The sequence below is a fragment of the Mauremys mutica genome, chromosome 6 (genome assembly GCF_020497125.1).
Source record: "Mauremys mutica isolate MM-2020 ecotype Southern chromosome 6, ASM2049712v1, whole genome shotgun sequence".
NCBI lineage: Eukaryota > Metazoa > Chordata > Testudines > Geoemydidae > Mauremys > Mauremys mutica.
Window position 1 is genome coordinate 79,242,361 of NC_059077.1, and position 25,396 is coordinate 79,267,756.

A 25,396-nucleotide genomic window follows, 5' to 3' on the forward strand; every position below is an offset into this window, starting at 1 on the left:
CCAGTTCCCTTAAACTTTCACTTTTGAAATGACAAATCATATTAACGAATGAAAATGCTTTGAAATACATTGCTACCGAGATAAAATGCACTGCCTCATTATTATTATTAAAACTATTCTTCAGAGGAAAATAACTTGCACTATACTGTTACAGTAAATGACATGGGGCTATAACTTATTTACCCATATACAGTAGTGTATGTAATACAGGATGTTTAATGTTGGTTGGCCTATTTTAAGCAGGAAATTAAATGTCTAAATTTATAATTTGATTTCTTAGATCCATCACACAATTGGACCTTCTATTTGCTGCCTCAATCTATTATTAGGCAAAATGGACCAAAAAGAGTTTTGCATTACTGCTTTAACATTGGGCTCTACCGCACACGTTGTCATCCATGCTCTTCTGGCATTCAGTTGCACAGTCATTGTACCTTCACAGCTAGTAGACCTTCCAGTGTGGCTCCTCTTACACCTTTTGTGCCCGGAGCCACTATTCATTTCATCTTCAGGAAATATGTCAGAGGCCCCATTATTCCCCTTGTGGAAGAATTCAATCAAGTGGAAATTATAAAACAGTGAGTCATATCTAATTCCTGGTGGAAATTGGAGGCAAATCTCTATGGAAGCTTTCTTTGACTAGACCCTTCACCAGTTGCATGTATGGACTTCATTGCCTTTTTGAAAATTGGCTAAAAAGTTAGCCAACGCTTTTTTTTTTTAATTACCCTGCTGCTCCTCGTAAGGTTCTCTGTTCCCTGTAGTTTGTGTAACGACACCCCTGGTTGGGTCCTCTAGAGGGAGTGAACTCAGGTCCTCTGTGTGACACTGCACCCCATATTTGTCATAGTAATATTATGATATGATTATGGAATAATTATGATGCATTTTGTACAAGATAAGTCATGTGAGGTGTCATTGAAAAAGTTATGATTTGCTGAATATGATTATTCTATGTGTATGCATGTATCTTTTTTGTATATAAAGTTAGGTATATTGACTATGTAACTGTATTTCAATTGTACTTATTCTGGATGACACCCACAACTAGCCTTTCTGGTACAACACTGAAGAAGCCAGACAGTGCTGATGGCCCATCAGCAAAGACAATGTGGAATAGCTTAACCTTCCTGTGGGCGTTTTGGCCAGCCTGTAAGCAATGGCTGCTATAACACTGCAAGGACATGTGACCAAGCCACAGGATTCTGGACTCCATCTTGGGATGTCAGTATTTTTCCACAAATTGGTCTGGGAACTGAGTTTTGAAAAAAGGGGTTCCCGCCATGTGCTAAAACTATATAAGGCAGGGAGTGGCATCTGTTGTTCTTCACTCCCCAAACAAGAAGACTCCTGGAAACACCTGAGGAACAAAGACTGAACTGGGGGAAGTGCTGGACCCAGGCTAAAGGGATTTCTAGCTTTTGTATGAAAGACCTCAGAAACCCAAGTGGTAAAGCTAATGCAACTTGTGCCTTAAGAATCTACAACTCTTCCTGTATGTAGACGGGCTGGACTCACCCCTGCGGCGCCTCCTGCTGGTGACTCCGGGGAATTAGCTCGCTTTCCAGCACAGCGCCCTCTGCAGGCCAATGATCCTCCTGTTCTCTGGCCCTGAGTCCCTCCCTGGACCCTGGTGCCCTTTTACATGGGGTGCTGCCCCCTGGCAGTAACCCCTTTCTCTCAGGGTCTCCCCTCCCCAGGGAACCCCCACTCTCTATCCCCACCTTGCCTCAGTGTATGGCTACTGCCAGTCATTGTCTAGCCCCCGGTCCTGGGGCAGACTGCAGTATCAGCCTATTCATCACTGGCAAGGAGGGTTTGGACCTGCTGCCTTGGCCTACCCCTGGGCTGCCCTCTGCAACCCCCAGTACCTGTTGGCCTACAGCTAGGCTGCAGCCTGGGGCTTTCCAGGCAGGAGCTCCCTGGCTCCTCAGCCTTTCTCCAGCCCTGCTTCACTCAGGTATCTGGTCTCTAGCTCCCTGCAGCCAGGCCCTTCTCCCTCTACAGGCAGAGTGAGACTCACTGGGCTCCTGCCTCATAGCCTTTTATAGGGGGCCAGCCGTGGCCTGATTGGGGTGTGGCCCAGCTGCAACCACTCCCCCAATCAGCCTAGCTTTTAGAGCCGCAGCTCTCAAGCCCTGCCAGGTGGCTTTTAAACTCCTCAGGGCAGGAGCCAGGGGTCCACTCTGCTACACTGTACCATCAGTTAGGGTGAGAATCTGCTAATTCATATCCAATCTTATCTAGTATATTAAACTCAGTTTGTGTTTTGTTTATTTGCTAGGTAAACTGCTTTGATCTGTTTGCTATCATTTATAATCACTTAAATTTATTAATTACAAAAGATAGATTTTATTTTATGTTTTAATCTAAACCAGTGAGTTTGGAATGAAGTGCATGGGAATCTTAGCTCAGAAAGGCTGTTACATATTCCTCTCCACATTGCGGCGGAGGGGGGCGAACTCTGAGCTTATGCTGTAGAGTACCCTGTGCAGCACAAGACAGTATAATTTTGGGTTTATGCTCCATAGGGGGTGTGTGCCTGGGGAGCTGAAAGTTACCTTGGCTTTAGCCTCTCTATTGTTGGTTCACATGCAGTGACTGGTCAGAGAGCCTGCATTTAACTGCAGCTGGGTCTGTCTCTACCTGTGTGTATGCTGGTGGAAGCGTAAGACCGGGAGCCTGTCTGCAGCTTGTCACAGCAGCACAGGGTGAGAGGGAGCCCAGGTTGGTGGGTCAGAGTGCTCAGCGGTACCCAAGTTCCAGTTGGCACCCCGGGGGGAACCAGTCACACTCTGGATTTAAAAGTGTAAGTCTCTACTGCATGAGGTAAAGAACCAGGTCAGCTGACTTCAGACTCAAAAACCTCAAGGAACCACACTGTGTGGGTTACTTTTTTTGGGGTGCATTTTTGTAAGAGTTCAGCAAGTGGAACCCTAAATTTGAGGAATCTGAGAAATATTGATTAGATACCAACTCATCTTTTGTTTTAAAATGTGAATTAGACTAAGTTCTCACAACTATCAAAGAGCAACTCTCGATTTCATTCTCTAAGAACTCCAAACCTAGCAGTAGATATATTTCTAAAATATATTTGTCCAGAGACAAACTAGATACTTGGATAATGCTTTCTTCTAAAAATAAACTCATTGTTTTTGGTCATGCAAGATTATATAGTCTGCTGTATCAGCTTCTCCTTCAGTATTGCAAATGATAGAAAAGTAAATCAAAGCATTTCAGGGTATGAAACATCTGCTAGTAATTTGCTTGAGCACTTGTGCATCATATATCCAGCATATCTAAGTCTTAACTAATTTGGCTTACTGAAGTGTCTCTCTCTCTCTTCCCTCTCCCCCTCCCCCATTTTACACCTCCAAAGAGCTTTCCAAGGTAGTTGGTTTTCTTAATCTTTGCTTTGTTGAACTGCCTTGGGTTAAGTATATTTGACCATACATACCAAATGTGGAGAGTTTAGGTGTATCAGTTGGAGGAGATACATGCGTTTACAGTGGGAAGAAAAGAGTGAATGGCAGAATGACCATAAACTCCAAAATGCCATGCACCACTTCCGGCCTAGTTGGCATTCTGTCTTTCCTAGCCAACACTAAATGGTTTATAACAAGCCAGGCATGAAGGACAAGACTCTATCATATCAAAGGCCATGCTGCTGTGAGAAAACTCTCCACTCCATCAGCTCAGTTCATCATTCTGGCAGTGGGAAATGTACAGAGTGAGTCAACTGACACTTAGATCAGGGTAATGAGAGTTAAAAAAGAAATATTTAACATTGATATGTACCGTTGTTGGAGTGTACATTGAGAGCAAAAAGTTAACTGATGATGAGGCCATGCTTACCTAGAGCAGGGAGTACTATGAGCCACAGAGGCCTTCTCAGTTAGGTGAGAATTTTCATCACTGTATGCTCAGTGTTTTCTCCTTTCATGAACAAGTGTCCTGAAAAAGATTGCCCACCCCATAGAGCCTCATTGCCCAAATATTTCTTAGGCAGCTCCCCTCCCCCATTCTCCACTACTACTTTCCTTTGCTTCCACTAAAACAGATGTATTGTCCCGAGGGAGATTCTGTGTAAGAGTGAGTTGAGTGCTGCTCTGATGTCTTGACTCATGAAAGGAAATGGAAATCCCATCTCACTAAGGTCATAAACACTCACCTTTGTGCTGGTACATGGTCACTACTAAGTTTTAATATGAATTCTGTAACATCTTTGTTGGGTGGATTTAAGGTCTGGGAAATGAGATCCAAAATATGTTGATGGCGTGTTTTAGAATTCTTGAAGAGTAGACTTAGAAAGTTTTCTTAGGGTATGAGAACTAATTTTTACTTATATTGAACCCACTAAACTTCATAGGTTTCACATATGAGACACTCATTCCTACATTATTGGAAAAAATAGTAATAAAATGATGGGAAGGGGATGCACACATACATGCACACAGTATGCCTGCTTATGCCAACCTACATTTTGAGGTATCATTTATTTTTTGTTAATACTTAGCATAGATTTCTGTTTAACTACAAATCATGACTAAATATTTTAATGGTAGCAACCTTGAAAAGAAATATGGATTTAAAACACTGGTGGTTAAAAGATGAGTGAATTCCAACTACTGCAATGAACGCTGCTAATCCACCAAAACTTGTTGGAGCCCTAAAACTCTTCTAATTCAACAAGCTTCACCATCCATATCTTTGAATATTTGTAGAATGCCAAACTTGGATTTGGGTTGGGTTCAGGTAGGGGATTGTTTATTGCATAGGTAATAACTCTCTGATACCACATTTCCTCGGAGTAGTTGCTGACATATTTTATTTTTTTTAATGTGTAATGTTAATTGTAAAGGATACTCTAAAATGCAGTGCTTTTTATTTATATCTTTTACTTAGTTTTCAACAATGATAAATCTAAACAGTGAGGTTACAGAGATAGCAAGGATTTAATCCATATACAATTTCCTTGCTAAAAAACTGTTGTTAAACAATTTAGGGGAAAATTTCTACTACTTTGGTGAGCATTCAGTTTTAGGTTAACTTATTATGATTACTGAAACTTTTCTTTAGATGCATAAAAAGTTATACCCCATGTCTACACAAATGCACAATCCCTAAAACAACCCTGTTACTGTTTAAACAACTAGTATAAATAATGAAGCACTCCATTACCGAGAATATAAATACATTTAGACAAGTAAGAGTTCTCTGGAGCTGAAAGTTTAGGTTATGCAAAAACTTCAACAGCTGTAATTTGTAGGTCCTTGTAGACGGAGGGTGTGAGTGATGTAAACTATAGAAAGTCGACATTTAGTGTATGTATATTTTGTCACTTTGCCAACAGGCAAGATTTCACCGTTATGTTTCTTCTGGTGGGTACAAGGTTTGAATAGGGCAACATCTGGCAGCAAAGAATTCCACAAAATGCATTAAGCTACATCTTGCTGTAAACAGAATATAGCACTTCAATACATTATTAGTAATAAATCTTCATTTTAGAAAAGTCTGTTTTTAGTAAACATTTCCTAACTGGATGAAATTAAGAAGAGAGAGAATCAGGAAAACAAGTATTCACTAAATTACATTTATTTACATACAGTATTTGCCAATATGTAAAATTTAAATAACATTAAAAGGTAATTTTGAAAAACTCTTTCAATCCAGAAATATGCTTCAGAAATTAGAACATGAAGTTTAAAAGTGTGATCCTCTTCTGGCTAAAGAAATAGGAGCCCAAAATTTCAAACCTAGGTGCTTAAAATAAATGCTTTAATCCATATTAAAGCACCAAAGTGAAAGTGGCCTGATTTTTCCAAAAGTATGAAGCACTTGCATCTGCAGTACACTTTAGTGGGATCTGGGGTTGATCTAGACTTCAGAAAATCAGGCATCTTTTCTTTAATACCCTGACATTTTAAAGCCTAATTTTAAACATCCAGGTTTGAATATTTTGGCCATTGTGAATATAGTCTTTTGGATGAGATTGTAAAAAATGACAACATGGGTAAAGTTAAGAGTTTTCCTTTACAGACAAAAGGGTAAGATGTAATGTGTCACTGGTCAGGGAATTTTTGTTAAACAGAGCATGGTTCATATTCTATGGCCTAAGTCCAGAATATGTACAGAAGCACCACAGTATGTACTGCCAGTTAGTCTGAGATTGTGACCACACAAGTAATCGTAAACTGCCCATGTGCTATTACGTTAGTGAGCGGGGACACAGAATTAAAGTTAGTTATTGGTTTTAATTGGCATGTTTCGGAATCATTAATAGTGGGGATCGTGGATTGTTAAATTACTTCATAGGATTTTTTTCACACATGTGTTAACTTTCTTTTTAGCCCTCCTGTTTTGATTAGTCTGGTTAATGTTCTGTTTTTATTTACAATACAGCAACATTTTTGAAAGCAATAACACCTGATGTGCAAAATAAACCCTGAACTCAAGTTTGTAGCATGAAGTTGCTCCTCTAAGAGCTGCACAGGTTTATGGAAGAATTCTTTTCCACCTTGAAGAAAAGACCAAGTTAATTCAGGAAAAATAAGAAACAGGTAGAAGTATATTAAATGCTAAATGGACTACATTCCAGTGACATTAAGGGTCTACCAAACCAGAGTTCATTTGGCTGTTCAATACTTAACATGCAGGTGCTATACTCCCCTCTGCTACATCATAATGAGGAGATCCAAATGCAGCAGCAGGCCCCCATGTGAATGAGCAGAAGCAGAAGCTTGGTGGAACCATTTCTTCTTCTTGCATCAATCTTATAGAAACTTTTCTGTGCATAAATAATGACATTATGGCTCTAGAGACAGAGGATAGGAGGGACCTATGAGGATGCCCACATCTCTAGAGCCTTGCGTGGTTACATCTGTATCTGCATCCGTATCTGCATCTGATCCATGATTCACAAACATAGTCCACAGATGCGAATATCCTTGGATATTGTGATGGAGCAAGGCCGGATGGCTATAGGAAAGTACTGAGGAGCAGGTATGTTAGCCCCAGGCTAAGCAAATCCCTAGTACCATGGGAACCAAAATGGCAGTTGCTCCAGGGTAATTAAGGCACCTGGGGCCAATTAAGAACTTTCTAGAAGGCACCGGAGAGAGCTACATTGATTGGAGCACCTGCAGCCAATCAGGGCAGGCTAATCAGGGCACCTGGTATAAAAAGGGGAGCTCACTCCAGTCAAGGAGGAGGAGCCAGAGGAAGGAAGGGCATATGAGGAGCTGGGAGCCAGAGACACAAGGAACTAAGAACTGAGAGGGTGTACTACTGGAGGATTGAGGAAACACCATACAATCAAGCAGTATCAGACACTAGGAGGATCCTATGGTGAGGATAAAAAGGTGTTTGAAGGAGGCTATGGGGAAGTAGCCCAGGAAGCTGTAGCGGTCAAGCAACGGTTACAAGTAGCACTATAGAGACTGCTGCAATTCATAGGGCCCTGGGCTGGAACCTGGAGTAGAGGGCGGGCCCGGGTTCCCCCCCAAGCCTCGCTACTCCTAATCAGACATAAGAGGAGGTGATCCAGACTGTGGGTTTTATCCAAGGGGAAGACCACTGAGGGGAGGAAATACGCCAATAAGCGCAGGACCTACTAGAGGAGAGGAGAAACTTTGCCACAATATAAAGTGGATTCCGCAGATTTGCAGGGCTCTACACCTCCTGGGGCATTTTTCCCTTCTCTCCCGCACCCAAACATACCTATGGCAATTTACTAGGGCTGTGGATTAATCACAGTTAACTCACACAATTTACTCAAAAAAATTAATCATAATTGCAGTTTTAATCACATTGTTAAATAAGAATACCAATTGAAATCTATTAAATATTTTGGATGTTTTTCTACATTTTCAGATATATTGATTTCAATTACAACACAGCTTAAAGTGTTCAGTGCTCACTTTATATTTTTTATTACAAATATTTGCACTGTAAAAATGATAAACTAAAGAAAGTATTTTCAATTCACCTCATACGATTACTATAGTGCAATCTCTTTATTGTGAAAGTGCAGCTTGCAAATATAGGGGATTTTTGGTTACATAACTGCACTCAAGAACAAAACAATGCAAAACTTTAGAGCCTACAAGTCCACTCAGTCCTACTTGTTCAACCAGTAGCTAAGACAAACAAGTTTGTTTACATTTACGGGAGATAATGCTGCCCACTTCTTATTTATAGTGTCACCAGAAAGTGAGAACAGGCATTTACATGGAACTTTTGTAGCCAGTATTGCAAGGTATTTTTGTGCCAGATATGCTCAATGTTCATATGACCCTTCATGCTTCATCCATCATTCCAGAGGACATGCTTCCATGCTGATGACCCCTCATAAAAAAAATAATGCGTTAATTAAATTTGTGACTGAACTCCTTGGGAAAGAATTGTATGTCTCCTGCTCTATTTTACCCACATTCTGCCATATATTTCATGGTATAGTAGTTTCAGATGATGACTCAGCACATGTTCATTTTAAGAACATTTTAACTTTAGCTGTTGATTTGACAATGCAAAGAAGGTACTAATGTGAGATTTCTAAAGATAGCTACAGCACTCAACCCAAGGTTTAAGAATCTGAAGTGTCTTCCAAAATCTGAGAGGGATGAGGTGTGGAGCATGCTTTCAGAAGTCTTAAAAGAGCAACACTTTGATGCAGATACTAGAGAACCCGAACCACCAAAAAAGAAAATCAACAGTCTGCTGATGGCATCTGACTCACATGATGCAAATGAGTGTGCGTCGGTCTGCATTGCTTTGGATTGTTATTGAGCAGAACCTGTCATCAGCATGGACACATGTCCTCTGGAATAGTGGTTGAAGCATGAAGGGGCATGTGAATCTTTAGCACATCTGGCATGTAAATATCTTGCGATGCCAGCTACAACAGTGCCATGTCACTACAACAGTCTCATTTTCAGGTGACATTGTGAACAAGAAGCGGGCAGCATTATCTCTTGCAAATGTAAACAAACTTGTGTGAGCAATTGGCTGAACATGAAGTAGGACTAATTGTAAAAGTTTTACATTGTTTTATTTTTGAATCCAGTTATTTTTTGTACATAATTCTACATTTGTAAATTGCACTTCCATGATAAAGAGATTGCACTACAATACTTACATTTTTAAATTCACCTAATACTATTTCTTTTGGTTTTTACAGTGCACATATTAGTAATCTAAAATAAATATAAAGTGAACACTGTACACTTAGTATTCTGTTATGATTGAAATGAATATATTTGAAAACGTAGAAAACCTCCAATAATATTTAAATAAATGGTATTCTATTATTGTTTAACAGAGTGATTAATCAAGATTAATTTTTTTAATCTCTTGACACCCCTACAATTTACCTATGTGTGCAAGGTTGACCCTATCATTTTGGTGACAGCTCTGTTGAATCCCCCTGAAGGGTTTGGCAGTAGCCACAGGTGGGGACCACATGGAACCAGGACATTTACGTAAGCCCTCATTGATTTCAGTGTGGTGTTTCTTGCTTTGCAAAGAACAGCAGGGTCTGCCAGGACTGTTTTGTGGGTGGCTGAATTATTTTGTTTGTCCTCTTTTGTCTTGGGTTGCAGTCGTGCCTTGAAAGCTAGAGCAACATCTACAGCCAGAGAGCGATATTGGGGATGAAAGAGGCTCCCTGGAGAGGGACAGCCTGTGACACATGTTGGAGAATGCAGGCATTCACTTCCCATTCCTCATGCAAGAGTATATCAAAGGCAGATTGAAAGCCCATTCATGAAAGAACCTAAACAGCATAGATCCAGGGTGGAAGTGGCTAAGAGAGAGCCAGTGACAACAGGCAACCCAGTAGAGCAGTGCCAGCAGCAACTGTTGTAACTGTGGGCCACTCAAGAATAGTGGCAAGTGACCCAACAGCTGCTGCATGAGATGGTGACCCAGCCAAAAGACCTGCAACAAAAACAGGTGCAGCAGTTACTGGTGAGGCTACATCTGGCCAAGGCAGCCCAGGATCCAGTGGCTGGAGCTGTGAGCCCACAGCCTGTACTCCCACCAGTACCAATGAAGCTGACTAATCTGGGGCCTAATGCTGACCCCACTTTCTGACTTCTTTTGAGTTGCTGGCAATGTCTTCCAGAGCATTGATCCCTTGTGCTGGCCCTACTTTATTGGCCCAGTCCAGGCAGGGACTTGATCCTGTGTCTGTACATGATTCTGCCCTGCTTAAGGCTGCCATTCTGGACTTTCTCAATATCAGATATACCATTACCTCTGCTTCCAGATGGAAATCTATCCCGGGAAACTAAGGACTATTGTTAGCAGTGGTTACAGCGGGAGGAGCAGACTGGAACTCAGGTGACCTAGTTAATACTGATGGAGCATAGTACAAATAATCCCCAGTGGGGGATAGGAATGGGTACTGAGGCACCACCTAGGGACTTTAACTCACACAGTCCAGTTGATGGATGATCAACTTTACATCTCAGATGATGCAGGAGCTGTGCTTCCTATTGAAGATCAAGCCACTAAAAACTTACATCTATCATCCCCAAGTGGATATCTTAGTTGAGAGATTCAACAAAACCCTGAAGGAGATGCTAAAAAGGGTTGTGGACTCCAGTCCTATGCATTGGGATCAACTATGTACTCCCCTTTTTGTTCACCATAAGGGAGGCATCACAAGCTTCCACCGGGTTCTCTCCCTGTGAACTGTTATTTGGGTAACAGCCTGGAAGAATATTAGCCTGGTGCACCTATGAGGTCTGTAGCACCTGGAGAGGGGCAGATCCTTAAAAGGGAGAGTCTAAGCCCAGTGGAGGGCAGTACTCGGAGAGAAGCAGATCTACAGCACAAAGCTTCCTAGCCCCCTAGAGCAGGGCTGCCTACCCAGCAAGCTGCTGACAAGCCTCTGCTACCTGGTTCCACTGAAGAGGTAGAGGGGTCATCTTTGCTTTGCTTCCTTTTCATTAGAGCCAGGGTGCTCAGCCTGTGGCTATTAGACACAAAGACGGGTAGGAATGCCTTTCACAGACGCTGCCTTGTGAGGAACAGCACAGCTATCCTGGTCCATTTTGTGGGCTGCAGGATTATTTTGTTTGCCTTTGTTTTCATCTTGGACTGAGGTCGTGCCTTAAAGTGAGGGAATTGCCTCCCTAGGACTTACACCCAGGAGACTGCTCCAAAGAGTCAGCCAGAGAGGGATGTTGGGGATGAGGGAAGTACTGAGGTGCTGTAGTGATATTACGTAGATATAAAAAACACCTGAAGTTAATACCTGGTGTAAAGGGATTGATTTTAAGAGATGGATTGGTCTGATTATGCATATAAAGCAGTATGTTGATAGGAATTGTCAGTGACTGGGATATGGGTGGTTGTGCCTAGTCGATAGAGCAGGAGGTCAATAGTCAGGAATCGGAGCTGGAGTCAGAAGCCAGGCACAGAGCTGAGGGTCAGGATTGGGTTACCTGCAGTGAAGCAAGGCTGGGTCCTAGGCAGGGAGCAGGCAGAGCCATGGGCAAATGCTTTGGGCAGCTGCTGAACAACTGCTGGGCTTAAGAGCTGGTCCATGGACTCTTCCAGCTAATTAGCCAGTCAGGCAGCCTACTACAGGATAGCATCGTGCATTAGATTGCCCTGAGACTGGTTTTGCTGCAGGCCTTTGTTCCAGAGTGGCTCTGGTGCAGGTTCTAATTCCTGTGGGAATTTTTTTTTAAGCTATGTAAATATCATTCTTATTTTCTTTCTTCTTTTAAATATAAGTATCCTAGTAGTGTCAAGACATTCGCTTTTAAGTTCTGACTGCCAAAATTAAAAGGTCAGCCTTAAAGGCCTTTAAGGACCTTAATTTCTAAATTAAGTCATTTGTGATGTAGGTGGGGTGAGTTCATGTATGTATCGGGGGTGAAGGGAGAGAAGGTGGTGTAAGGCTTTGAAAATAATAGCTTTTTCTCTCATCTTTTGAATTAAAAAAACAAAACAAAACCCAGTTTTAAATGAACTAACTTGTTTTAGACCAGACCCAAGAACAGAAGTTCCATCTGTGTAACAATGCCCAAGCTCAGGTTTTAGTCCTTATATTTTTCCAACTTTGTAGACTTGCTGGAAAGGGGCTGTTTATTCCTGGGCTAATGATTGGAACTAACTCGGGGGAGGGGGCAGGGAGAGAAGAGGCAGAGCAAAGCTCCTCTCTGATTTTGCTATGACCTAATTAATGACAAACGTATAAATGATTAATATGAACCTTTAGTTGAATGGAATACTTATCTGGGTCCTATGTTGATAAAAGGATTAGAGTTGTATCCAGAGATCCATTTTAAGAAAACTAATCATGATGTGTCGCAAAACCTAGGCACTTTCACTCAGTTTATTCAGTCAGTCATATGGTTACCCACTCTTATAGGACGATAAATCTGACTTACACAGCGGACTACTGGCAGAGTTGTGGCCAGACTTTGTACTCAAATAGCACTTGATCCAATTCCAATTGATATCTTTGGGAGCTAAATCAGACTGATACATAGGTGGTCCTGTTCTTTGTTCAACAGTTCTGATCCCAGGTCTTAAATCAGTTTCACCAACATATGCTAGACCAGGCTTCCTTCTGATCACAGGAGCAGGAAACCTGGCAAAGGGCACTAATAGATCTTATTTGTCAGATTCTCTTCCTTTTGTATTTAAGTACTTTATTTATGCATCAAAGAACACTCTTGCTTATTTCAAGTAAAAGTCACCTATTCTTTAATTTCTGATATATTTACATCTTTGTGGTAGCCAGAGCCATCCCTTGGGTAGGGCGAATTGGGGCAACTGTTCCGGGCCCCACGCTTGAGGGGCCCAGCGGGCTGGTGCGGTCAATCCCAGAAGAGACAAATCCGTCACTTCTGCCCCGGGCTCCGCACCCCACAAGGGACGGCCCTAGTGGTAGCTATTGTGGAACAACTTCTGACACCACTACTAAGTATGTTCTTAATCTGGCTTCCATTTGGGGATTTTGAGACATTGTCTGCACTTTGGAATTGCAAATAAAATTGGACTTCAGTTATATAATCTTGTCTGCTAACTCTTCCACCTTGCTGAAAAACATTTAGTTTATGAAGTATTACAGCTCCTATGGGGAATTAGTGGCCCATTTTATGGAATATTTTGACTATTGTGATTGATTATTATTTGTATCCTAGGTGCACTTTGGGGCCTCAACCAAGTTTAGGACTCACTGTTAGCCACTATACAAACACATCATAAGAGATGGTCCCTGTTCCTAAGAGCTTACAATATAAATAGACAAGACAGACAAAGAGCAGGAGTAAGGAAGTATTATCTCCATTTTACAGATGGGGAAATGAGGCACAGAGAGATTTGCTGACTTGTCCATGGTCGCACAGGAAGTCAGTGGCAAAGTTGGGAATTGCACCCTGATCTCCTGACAAGCTTCAGCTTGATGTGAGTTAAAATGGCTTGGGTTTAAACCTCTGGGGGCAAAAACTGTGTTCATAATTAAGGCTATGATTATGTCACAGAGGTCACAGAAGTCATGGAATCTGTGACTTCCATTGATCTCCCTGACATTTTCTGCCACAGGGCTGGAGCTCCCAGCTGTCCTCTTTCCCTACCCCTCTCCCTCACCTTCTCCCCCGAGCTCTCAGTCATCACCTTGGTGGGAGGACACTGCAGCTGCCAAGCCACAACGGTGGGTGAGGGGACCCCACAGCAGCCCAACCCCCATGAACAGGGGGACCTTGGAGCTCCCACTCAGCGCAGCTGAATCCGCCTCCCCATTTTGTAAGGGATATTTTTAGTGAAAGTCAGGGAAAGGTCATGGGCTTCTGTGAATTTTTTTGTCCGTGACCCGTCCATGACTTACTAATAATATCTGTGACAAAAACTTAGCCTTAATCATAATAAAATATAAGCACATTCTTAACTGTAGCAACTACCACCTGCGCTTTAATATCAAGAAGCATATTTTCAAACAACTAGATGAAATATAAAGTGTAAAGAGATTTGTCAATCACACAATCAATGCAGAGCTTTTTTTCCACCTGTCTTAAAAGCTTACTTGTATAGACCATCAACTGCATAGAACAGATGAATTAATACATTAGTTTCCAGTGGGACTCTAATTGGTTTGTTTCTTCTTGAGTTCTGATGAACTCTAGTTTTTAAGTATGGAGTGTAGTATAATGTTTTTTACCTGTCATAGGCACAAATCCTATGTGTAATCAAGATTAAAACCTGTAACATTTTAATAGTACAAAATAAAAAACCTCTGAAATAAAATGATGGGCTAGATCAGGAGTGAGCAAACCTTTTGGCCCAAAGGCCACATCTGGGTATGGAAATTGTATGGTGGGCCATGAATGCTCACAAATTGGGGGTTAGAGTCCGGGGGGCAGTGAGGACTCTGGGTGGGGGTACAGGCTCTGGGGTGGGGCTGAGGCGTTGGGGGTGCAGAAGGGTGCTCCAGGCTGGGACCGAGGGGTTTGGAGGATGGGAGAGGGATCAGGGCTGGGGCAGGAGTTTGGGGTGCAGGCTCCGGGCAGCTTCCTCAAGCAGCTCCCAGAAGCAGCAGCATGTCTCCCCTCCGGATCCTACATGGAGGCGCACCCAGGTGGCTCTGCGTGCTGCCTCCGCGGCCAATGGGAGCTGCAGGGGCGGCACTTGGGGCAGGGGCAGCGTGCGGAGCCCCCTGACTGCCCCTGTGCATAGGAGCCAGAGGTGGGACATGCCCCTGCTTCCGGGAGCCACGCAGAGTGGGGCAAGACCCAGACGCCGCTCCCCAACTGGAGCACCAGAGCGGGGCAAGCCCTGGACCCCGCTCCCCGGCAGGAGTTCGAGGGCCGGATTAAAACCTCTGGGCTAGCTTCTGCCACCTTTATTCATGTTCACAGACTTAAAGGCCAGAAGAGACCACCAGAACATATAGTCTGACTGCTTGTATATCACAAGCCACCAACGCACTAAACCCAACAACCAAAATTAAACCATAGATTACTAGTCTGTTATGTGCCGCAGGCAAACATTGGAGAGAGAGAAGTGAAGCAATTGAATACCTTACTCCATGAGTATTCCCCTCAGAAGGTCCTAATTTTTTGTCAATCAAATTTACAGTCCTAATTTATTTCAGTGAAAATGCGTACATTCTGATTGAGTTATCTACACTTAATGATAGTTCACCCTGAGTTCATGCAGCTGGACTGGCTGCACATGCAAACCTCTGCTTCATCATTGGCCCTTTGGTCTGTTATAACTTGCCTGGGCCTCTAACTTCATCTCCCCTTCCAAATATTATTTTAGAAAGAGTAAAATCATTATGCTCTTGGTCCAGGATCTTTACAAAGGAAAGTTTATTGGTGATGAAAGTATTTGTGTTGAATATTGGACCTCACCAGTGTATCATGTAATATTTTTCAGTTTGTTCGCTGTGGTGTTTCTATACTAGTGTAGCTATAAATTCAATTATGTCAAGGGGAGAAAATATCAGATGTAGGAAGGTAGGTAAAGCTAATATCAGGCTTTATTTAACCTCACTGCATCAATGTAGTTCCTCTTTAATGTAAAATAGGAACTGTTTATCCAGGGGGAAATCCCATAGGTCTTGGGGTATCCTTGGGTCTAGACCCTACAGAACCTGCCTATAATTAATACTTTAAATAAATATAACTTTTTCTACATGTTGTTGCACTTATCTAACAATTTTAGGTTTTATATCAATATAATTACATTGGTGCAAAAACTGTGTAGCTTAAGCCTTGAGGTTGATGTTGAGTCTGTTTCTGTTAATGAATAGCAAAATGCATACATACATTTAATTCCACTTTGATTAGTGACTTGATTATTAATAGCATGCTGGAGCTCTATTAATAGCCAGCCTATCATGGCTCCTTTTGCTTTAAATCAATGAAAAACATGCAGATCAAAATTTAATAAAGTAGAAGGAGATTTAATTTTATGTGCTAAACTAAAGCCACAAAGAACCATTTCAAATGAATTAAGTTTGACCATAAATTATGAGTACACCAAGGATCACTTTTTCATGACTCAGATCAATAAGGTCACTTGTAATCTCCTTAAAGGTCTTGGTGCAGTAATTTAAGATGGCGTATACATTGCTTCTTTTGTTTATGCAGTGGTTTAATAAGTTAATATGACTGGAGAACAATTCCTCTGACCTTTTGTCCCATGAAACGGTAATTGGTAAAGAAGATAAAATTGGATCTTGATAAAGGAATTCAACTCTTCTATTGCCCATTAAGACTTGAGTTTGAGGATATGTCTCAAACTCAACTATTATATGGTATTGAACTCATTTGTCATTATTTCATTCTACTTTGCCCTTTTTGTATACCTGTTCCTGGAAGGGGATTTAGTCCAATTAAGGACTCAATCTCTTGTTGTTCTGTACTCAGACTTCTATTCAAATCAATGCACATTTTGAATGTGCAGGAATTGCATTGTCAGGCCATTTTATTTTTAACATCTTTTGGGGGCTTATACAGCAGCTGTAAACTTTAGGTTATTTGATTTTTTTTTCACTTAGCCCTCTATATGTGTGTGTGTAAGTAAACATAAATGCTGAATAATTACATGATATTGTGCAGTCATTTTTGTTGCCTGCATATGAGTGAACATGTTTGGGTTCCTTTCATTTTTTTTAAACTCATAAGTTGTGTCTGTATATTCAAAGTGACAGTTACTTATTTCTGGTACAAAGTTTTGCTTATGTTTTATCAATCTGCCTATACAGAAAAAATATATATAAAGGAACGAATTTCCTTTTATTTTATCAAATTATTTCGTGAGGGAAGCGAGGTAAAAATTTTGACTGCCTTCAGCTTTATTGCAGGTAATTGAAGAAGTTCATTAGAACATGGTGATTCCAGTGATTTTGATGCATACAGCCTTGTACGGTCCAGCTTTTTACTTATGTGAGACTTAGCTTTACAAGAGGTCAGTGCAGATAGCACCTTTTGCATTTTAATATAATCTGAAGTTAACTACCCTTTTAAAAATGTTTGCAGTATTCCTTAAGTATTTTAATAGCTTGTCCCACTGATGTTTTTCTTAGATGAATCATCACATGAGCAAAAGAGATGCCTCATTTATCGAACCCACTCTATGAAGCTGAGATACACTAATGGACAAACACATAATTGAACAGAGAAATACAATGCTTATTCTGTCAGGAAAATCAGGTTAGCTATTTCAGATAAATCTATACAAAAGGAGCACAGAAACAGAACAGAGAAGAACAGAGCCAGCAAAAGAATAAAACAAGGTCAGAGGGGAATATATCCATCTTTTGAGTTTCTGGGTCATAGTAGTTTACATATTTGAGAACCCATTCTAGGAGTAGTACAGAGTTCTTGGAGTTAGATCTTTGACCAGATCTTATCTACATACATACAGCAGTATAGTAAATCACAAAGTCTCTTTCATGTCAGCTGCTTTGTAGAAAATCTGAGAACCACCGTGTAATGGAAAGTCCAGAGGAGCTTTTCAGTGCATCATAACGTCTTGTCTCATGGCAGAAAGTGCAGTGCACACAAATAGTCATTCTGATCTTTTCAGACGTGCATTTCGTCAGTCCCACAACACATAACACTGATTAACATGGTATGTTTTTGTTTAATGCTTTGAACAGAATTTTTCAAATATTTTCCCAAAGTACACAAATTATATGGCAGAAATGCCCTCATATCTTTATTACAATGCCATGAATACCTATGGGATTTTAAAGTGCCTGTAATATATATATCTATATTTTGAAATGTAGACATTTTATTTAAATGCATTAAGACGAAATGCATATCTTTGCTCATTTTGTATTCTCACAGTGGATAATATTCTGTTTCATAAATGTCTTGAAAACAAAATCCCATTCAAATGCCAAAGATGAGTGAAACTGCGTCATATTTCAGAACTGTTAGGAGTACTGTTGGGTGTATCTGGCAGTTGCTTGGCCTTGCTGTCTACTTTTGTGGACTTCATAATTTAAGGGTGGAACCAATCAATTTTACATGAGTAAATACTGCTGGGGTATAATAGAGCACAGCTTGTTCCACTTCTGCATATAAATATGTTTAGAACACTTTTTTTCCATGGACATCAGTTTTCATTGCATTTGTTGAAATTAAGTGGCCTTAATTAAACTATAGTAACACAGTGGAAATGAATGTTAAAACATGAATATGATGTTCCATGTTTGAATGTGACTGACTTCAAGATCAAATTTACTCAGTTTATTAGATTTTTTTGTTTTGCTGATTTTCAGTCCTCACCTTGGAATCTAAAGGTCAAGATGTGTTCTTTCTGGCTTATGTTTCACCAACAATGGAAATTCTGTCATCAAAACTTCATAAATTATTTTATGAAGCTAACTATTCTAAAGTTGTGTTGCCTGTACAGTGGTAATAGGAATTTAAAATAGTAAAACGTGTTTTACACAGTAAAGGAAGCAGATACAACTATGCATAGGGAACAGACCTTTTGAATAAGAAGGTGCCAGTTTTACAATCATTTTCTGAGTTGAACTGCACTTTCAGTAGCTGTCACTTTCTGGATAGCCATTTACTTTGCCAATTTATTAATGTGACAGTGTGGTGACTTCTTTAAATGTTGCTATTAACACTAGATCATCATAATGTGATTACAGTTGAATGGCTTGTGATTAACATGAGTTGCAGTCGTGTAACTGGATAATGAGTGATTATAGGGGTTGAGGAAATCCCTGCCTGACTTAGGGAAAATGTAGCAGTTCAGCTCAAACTGCCAACTCTTTTGAAAACCCACCCACAAGTGTGTGTGCATGCACATGCCCACGTGCTGATTTAGGAAACTGTGCGCTTTGCATTCAGGCAAGCTCAGCAGAAGATATTTTCTGTACATCAGTATGTTGTTGAAAATGAGCTTGTTGGCTAGTATCTGTGGAAATGTGACCAGATTTTAGTTTTGGTTGCATGCTGTCCACCCACTGAAAGCTGCAAGTGTTTCCAGCTGGGTGCACTCCCACCATTCAGTTAATTGCTTCAGTGTTTTATTTTGAGGAAAGAATAAAGCTCTGTAAATTTTGTCTTTTTGTAGTGTAAAAAAGGTTTTTGTTATAGCTCTACTGATTAAAATAAATATATTAAGAGTAACTGGCAGCAGCTCTGTTTTAGGCTGCTGAGCTATGAATCATTCTGTTGCTTTTAAGGGAGGCTTATGAAGGAGCGGAGGAGGAGAAACAGGAATTTCTCTTGTGGAGATTGTTTATCCTTTCTCAGTTTTAATCAGAGAGCTCAGCCAGGCTCTTCAGTGAGAGAAGGAAACACTTGTCCTGTCTAGAACAGTTAAACAGCATGTGAACCTAAGCTCAGTGCTGAAAGTAGGCTGTGCTGTGTTGAGTTAAAAACTCGTCCCCTTTTAGCTGCCCTGAAAACACGGAGGTGGTTTGGTTGCTTGAGAGAGGTGCAGTGTGGCAGTTTCCGAAGCAGCACTCAAAGATTGGTAAATAAGAAATGCAGCACTGACCAGGCCTGAACAAGGAGTGAACTTGCAAGGTCCTTGTTCTTAATTTCTCAAGATAATACCACTAGCTCTGGTGCCCCAATATGTATGTGCAGGATTGTGGGATGTGCACTAAGAATAGTTTTTGTGTGCATTTCAAATTGGATAGAAGGCCCATTCAAAAGAGAATGTAATTGCCACCAAAATGTAGTAGTTTGGGTGCAGTGAACCCAAACATGAAGAGAAGCTGACTGAAAAACCAATATAAATAAAATTCATAATTTTTTTTTCTGATTTTGTTAAAATTTTTATTTAAATTTTTAAAAATTTAAATAAAAATAAGAATTTTGACCAGTTCTACTCCTGAATCCTCCCTACCTGAGAATTCAAATTCCATACACTAAACACACTTTTGTTTTTATTTTTTTTTTTAAAAAACAACCGTGACGGCTTGTGAAAGTTCAGATTGACTGCATGCAGACTGAGACAGAGTAGTGCTGCAAGCTTCCCGGCTAATATACCTCTGCCCCATCCCTTTGTCGTTATGCTATCACAGCCTTTATCACATCACTGAAACGGTCAACGGTGATGCCAGTTAATATCAACGGCAATAGTACTTCAGTTTTTGTGATGAGAATACATATGCTGTAGGAACTAGAACAGTTTGTTTCACCTAGACCGCACAAATCCACCAAAATGGTAATGACGTTCAGATGTTACTGACCTGAATTCCATTCAAACTGGTGACATGTTTCACAGAGACTCTATCCCATTTTCCAGAGCCATCCAGTTTCACTCATATCTGTACAGTTATCCCTAGCAAGGGAGAGAGGTGGCCACCTTTTGAATAAGTAGAAACTATAAGCAATAGTTGTATTTAAGCGCTTCTCTTCACTAGAAAATGGTCTTGTTAGAACACCTCCTTGAGGAGTTATATTAACGAATGCAGTGTTAAACACAATTTTGCAATCTACAAATCCAGAACTGTTGTGTTTAAACATCACGTCAGCTGGTCATGAGTGAACCTATGGTTGAAGTAAGGTTGATCTGCGAGCAGCTGACGTGAATTTTAAACACAATGGTCACAGTCCCATTGTGTTCGTTAACATGACTTTGCAAAGTTTGTGTTCTAACATGACCTAACTTTCTAGTGAAGACAAGCCCAAACATGGTAATATGGACACACATCTGCCAGTTTGTCTGCATGGAATTTGTCTAGCATTAACATGTCAGTTGATTTAAAAGAAAATAATTCTAAGCATCCACTAAACTATTTGAGAATAAGTATTGTACTATAGTATATAAAATTTGAGAATAAATATTGTACTATATTGTACTGCATTAGGAAGTTTTGGGTACTCTGCATCTCTAAAAAATCACATTTTATTTAGGTGTTTTAATTACTTCAAACAATATTTAACTTTAGGCTCACAGGACTGAAAATTTTAATGCTAATTTTTCTCTATTTCAAATTCTGTATTGGTAAATTAGAGATGGTAGTACTTACCCACCAATATTTCACCATTTTAAAAAATGCGTTGAGTTTCTTGAGTGCTATATAATACTTTGCACTTGCTATTTTTAGGAGAATAGATTGGCTAGCACTCAAGCCACCCCTTCTTTTCAGACTAATGTAATTTTATTTATTTTTGGAACATAGTTACAAGATGTTGATATTAGGGCTGTAAAGCGATTAAAAAAATCAATCATGATTAATTACGCTGTTAATAATAAAATGGCATTTATTTAAATATTTTTGGATATTTTCTCCCTTTTTGAAATATTGATTTTAATTACAATACAGAATACAAAGTGTACAGTGCTCACTTTATATTTATTTTTTATTACAAATATTTGCTCTGTTAAAAAAAAAAAAGAAATAGTGCTTTTCAATTACCTAATGCAAGTACTGTAGTGCAATCTCTTTATCATGAAAGTTGAACTTACAAATGTAGAATCACGTACAAAAAAAACCCTGCATTCAAAAATAAAATAATGTAAAACTTTAGAGCCTACAAGTCAAATCAGTCCTATTTCTTGTTCAGCCAATTGCTCACATAACAAGTTTGTTTACATTTGCAGAAGCTAATGCTGCCTGCTTCTTGTTTACAATGTCACCTGAAAGTGAGAATAGGCATTCACATGACACTTCTGTAGCCAGCCTCACATGATATTTACATGCCAGATGCACTAAAGCAGGGTTCGGCAACCTTTCAGAAGCGGTGTGCCGAGTCTTCATTTATTCACTCTAATTTAAGGTTTCGCGTGCTGGTAATACATTTTAATGTTTTTTAGAAGGTCTCTTGCTATAAGTCTATATATTATATAACTAAACTAGTGTTGTATTGTAAAATAAACAAGGTTTTCAAAATGTTTAAGAAGCTTCATTTAAAATGAAATTAAAATGCTGATCTTACGCCACCGGCCTGCTCAGCCCACTGCTGGTCCGGGGTTCTGTTCACCTAGGTCGGCAGCGGGCTGAGCGAGGCCTGCGGCCGGGACCCCGGCTGGCAAGGGTCCGTCAGCCAGAACCCCAAACCAGCAGCAGACTGTGTGGGGCTGGCAGCCAGGACCCAGAGGACTGGGGGCGGGCTGGGGGCTGGAGATGTCAGGGCAGGGGGGGGGCTAGGTATGGGGGTGCCAGAGTCAGGGCTAGGGTTGGTGGGGGGGATGAATCTTTAACCAACCGCTCCCCGCCCCCTGACAGGACCCCCAGAACTCCCGACCCATCCAACCCCCCCCCCCCACCCTGCCTGCCCCAACCCCTCTCCACACCCCTGCCTCCTGACAGGACCCCCAGGACTGCTCTAACTCATACAACACCACCCAGCTCCTAGTCCCCTGACCACCCCCTCCAGAGATCGCCCCACCCTGACTGCCCCCCCCAGGACCCTCCTTGCTCCCGGTCCCCTGACTGCCCTGACCCCTATCCACATGCTGCCCCCTCACAAACCCTGGGACTCCCATCCCCATCCAACCCCCCCCCCCGCTCCCTGACTGCCCCCTCCAGAGACCCCCGCCCCTAGCGGGGATCCCATCCCCCCTGGGATCCCACCCCCCCATCCAACCCACCCTGCTCCCTGTCCCCTGACTGCCCCCACCCCTTATCCAACACTCCCAGCCCTGGGTTCTTTACCTTGAGGCTCCACGCAGAGCCAGACACGCTGCCTCGCGGGAGAGCACAGCCCTGGCCCTCAGAGCGCTGTGCACGACGGCAGCATGGCTCCAGTTGAGCAGGGAGCGAGCCAAATGCTGTCCCGCGGGAGCGCGCAGTGCAGCATGGCTCCAGGGGAGGGGAGAAGGCGGGGCAGGGGCCGGCAGCTTGCTGCGCTCGGCCCGGGAGTGCGGACCCCGCAGCTTGCCGTGCCCGGAGAGTGGGGCCATTTGCCCACCCCTTGTGCATGGCTATGCTTCTGCTCCCTGCCCCCGCGGGGGGAGCAGAGGGCAGAGGAGAGCGGGCTGGGCTGGGCAGGATTTTTAATGGCATGCTGGAGTCCCAGCAGGCTCCAATGTGCCATTAAAAATTGGCTCGCGTGCCGTCTTTGGCACGCGTGCCGTAGGTTGCCGACCCTTGCACTAAAGATTCAATGTCCCTTGATGCTTCAACCACCATTCCAGAGGACATGCGTCCATGCTGATGACAGGTTCTGCTCGACAGTGATCCAAAGCAGAGCAGACCGACACATGTTCATTTTCATCATCTGAGTCAGATGCCACCAGCAGAAGGTTGATTTTCTTTTTTGGTGATTCAGGTTCTATAATTGCTGCATCAGTGTGTTGCTCTTTTAAGACTTTTGAAAGCATGCTCCACACATAGTCCCTCTCAGATTTTGGAAGGCACTTCAGATTCTTAAATCTTGGGTTGAGTGCTGTAGCTATCTTTAGAAATCTCACATTGGTATCTTCTTTGCATTTTGTCAAATTTGCAGTGAAAGTGTTCTTAAAACGAACAGTGTGTGCTGGGTCATCAACCGAGACTGCTATAACATGAAATATATGGCAGAATGCAGGTAAAACAGAACAGGAGACATACAATTCTCCCCCAAGGAGTTCAGTCGCAAATTTAATTAACGCATTATGTTTTTAACCAGTGTCAGCATGGAAGCATGTCCTCTGGAAGGATGGCTGAAGCATGAAGAGGCATATGAATCCTTAGCGCATCTGGCATGTAAATATTTTGCGACGTCAGCTACAAAAGTGCCATGCGTATGCCTGATCTCACTTTGGTGACATTGTAAACAAGAAGCAGGCAGAATTAGCTTTGCAAATGTAAACAAACTTGTTTGTCTGAGCAATTGGATGAACAAGAAGTAGGACTGAGTGGACTTGTAGGTGCTAAAGTTTTTTATATTGTTTTATTTTTGAGTGCAGTTACATAACAAAAAATCCTACATTTGTAAGTTGCACTTTCATGATAGAGATTGCACTACAGTACTTGTATGAGGTGAATTGAAAAATACTGTTTCTTTTGTTTATCATTCTTGCAGTGCAAATATATGTAGTCAAAAATAATATAAAGTGAGCATTGTACACTTTGTATTCTGTGTTCTAATTGAAATCAATATATTTGAAAAGGGAAAAAAAATCCAAAAATACTTAAACAATAGAATACCAATTGAAATTTATTAACAATGCAATTAATTGCAATTAATTTTTTTGAGTTAATCGCCTGAGTTAACTGTGATTAGTCAACAGATCTAGTTGATATCCTTCCAAAAGTTTAACATTATTGTAATTTATGGTAATCAACCATCAAAATGTGAAAATTACTTTTAGGATAAAATATTTTTTCTTTGTCAGACTCAACTGTGACTTATATTCTTTTTAGCCTACTTCCTATAACAGAGGGTCTAATGTTATTACTTTGGCCCTAATACAGGAAAGTACTTAAGCACATGCTTAAGTGTCTTCCTTGAATAAGGGAGTTTTTTCTCAACTGGGGCCTTTAAAGATTTCAGCCCAAGGCTGCACACAGGATTGGTATTTTTGGATTTTAAATGATTTTTTAGAAACGAGCACTGTGCAAATTGTTTTCTCCTAATTGGTGGAGTGTTATACTCATAAATCATGATTATTTTTAGTCTTTTGGTTGAGACTGTTTTATTTTCACAGCCAGAAGCAGTAAAATAATCAATCATGTAATAATGTCATGAATGATTGTCATGTTAACTTGATGTTCTTTGAGCTGCAGGTGTGTTCACTGCTGCTGTTGAGTGCTTGTAAGTTAAGATTTTATAGCTGAGGTGGAGAAGAGCTTTGGAATGTGTCCATGTTTTCCAAAAGGTTTTTTTATTATTATACTTAACCAATAATTACTGTCTGTTATGAAAGCCAGCTTGAGCTCCATGACTTTCTCTCTCTTAAGGAAGAAAAAAAAGTTTAAGGGTTTTTATATGTCCCTGAATATATTGACTTAGTGGTGTGTGCTTTTGCTTCAGAGCTGTTTAACATCGATACAGTTTCTACATATGAAACGTTGTGTATTTGTGATACCTAGTCAACTTAGTGGTTCATAAGTTGCAAAAATCCCATATGACTTTGAAGAGTCTTCATGGCTTAAATGACTCAAGTGTTTTATGCCATAAATACCATAGAGTTTTATTATTAACTATTTGAAACGTGGTTTTATTTGGCCCTGGCCATCTCTTTTTATTAATATTCACAAAGACTGTTTTCCTTGCCCCTTCCTATTATGGGTATATAGACAATATAGTTTCTCCAGTTAGTATAGAAAAATATGGCCTCTATTAGTAGACAAAGTTTATGGACTCCTGATGGGGTCCCTTACTGTCCTTTGCTCTAGCAAGTGTGTTTTCACCTTAATTCATGTTCTTAGCTTTTATAGCTTCATTATTTCTAAACCAAACTCCTTTAAATGTTTCATTGAGGAGTAAGTCCGTGGCAATTCAGGACTTGTTTTACAGTT

The 25,396-nt window shown here is 41.0% G+C and overlaps 1 protein-coding gene across 3 annotated transcripts in view; it reads left to right on the top strand.

Annotated features, from left to right (window-relative positions):
* Nucleotides 1–25,396, top strand: part of ROR2 (receptor tyrosine kinase like orphan receptor 2) — a 221,079-nt gene that overhangs the window by 124,264 nt on the left and 71,419 nt on the right. Inside the window, exon 1 of one of the 3 annotated variants that reach the window (XM_045021689.1) lies at nucleotides 13,590–13,672. The exons of the other annotated variants lie outside the window; for them this stretch is intronic. The gene's annotated coding sequence lies outside the window, so the exon portion shown is untranslated. Of the gene's footprint in view, nucleotides 1–13,589; nucleotides 13,673–25,396 lie in introns of those variants that run through there. 3 annotated transcript variants of the gene reach the window in all.